The sequence below is a fragment of the Microtus ochrogaster genome, unplaced genomic scaffold, assembly GCF_000317375.1.
Source record: "Microtus ochrogaster isolate Prairie Vole_2 unplaced genomic scaffold, MicOch1.0 UNK63, whole genome shotgun sequence".
Lineage (NCBI taxonomy): Eukaryota > Metazoa > Chordata > Mammalia > Rodentia > Cricetidae > Microtus > Microtus ochrogaster.
Genome location: NW_004949161.1, coordinates 1,419,326 through 1,420,433, shown reverse-complemented (window position 1 = coordinate 1,420,433; position 1,108 = coordinate 1,419,326). Strand labels below are relative to the sequence as shown.

At 37.1% G+C, this 1,108-nt stretch overlaps 1 non-coding gene across 1 annotated transcript; it reads right to left on the bottom strand.

Annotated features, from left to right (window-relative positions):
• Positions 1-356: 356 nt before the first annotated feature.
• On the bottom strand, positions 357-463 carry LOC113455551. Its single transcript, XR_003376618.1, has one exon. It is a non-coding gene; the product is annotated as a U6 spliceosomal RNA (small nuclear RNA).
• Between the last annotated feature and the right edge of the window lie 645 nt (positions 464-1,108).

Genomic DNA, 1,108 nt, shown 5'->3' with positions numbered 1-1,108 from the left:
ATAAAGGTTTTTTGGTGATAATTGGGGTACTCAACAATATAGTTTCTGTGTTTTTGAGTTGGACTTCTCCTTCTACTATCCCATTTATTCTTAGGTTTGGTCTTTTCATGGTGTCCCATATTTTCTGGATATTTTGTGTTATGCTTCTGTTAGATTTAATCTTTTCTTTGACTGATGAGTCTAATTCCTTTATCATATCTTCAATGCTTGAAATTTTCTCTTCCATCTCTTGTATTCTCCTTTTTATGTTTGCCCATGTGGTTCCTGATCATTTTTCCATATTTTTCATTATCAGAATTCCCTTAGTTTGTATTTTTTATTGTTTCTATTTTTGTTTTCAAGACTTTAGTTTTTTTTTTAATATGGAACACTTCACAAATTTGCATGTCTTCCTTACACAGGGGCCATGCTAATCTTCCCTGTATCATTCCAATTTTAGTATATGTGCTGCCGAAGCGAACACAAGAATTTTGCTTTTTCTTTTACCTGTTCATTTTCTTTTTCTTGGTTTTCTTTAACGGATTTGTTGATTTCTTCCAATTCTTTCTTTTTTGTTTTCTCCTTCACTCCTTTGATAGAATTTCTCATTTCCTCTTTAAGGAACTCAAGCATTCTCCTAAAGTTATTTTTTAGGTCGTTTTCTTCTGCTTCATCTGTGTAGAGGTATTCAAGTCTTGCTGTTTCAGAATTAATTAGTTTCTGTTGGTGTTATGTTGCTCTTTGTGGTGCTGAGTATGTTCTTAACTTGTCTACTCATCTTTTCTTCTGATTGGTGCATTTGGGGTCATGTCTCTATTTATTACTCTTCCAGGAGCCAAAGGAGACAAAGTTGAAATGTTTGTTCCTCATGGTGAGTTAGGGCCATGGTTCTATCAAGTTCACTCAGAGTTCCTTAAGATTACTCTGTGCTCTTGGAGGTTGCTGTGCAATTCCAGAGGTCATTTGAGCATACTCCCATGGAGGTAGCTTTCCGGGGCCTGCTTCCATGGAGGTTGCTTGCTTGAGCCTGATCCTGTATAGGTTCTGACTCAGGTTTGGTTCCATGGAGGTGGTTGGTTTGGGCCTTCTCTAGAGCACGTCACTGACTCGGTCTTGTTCTGGAGAAGAT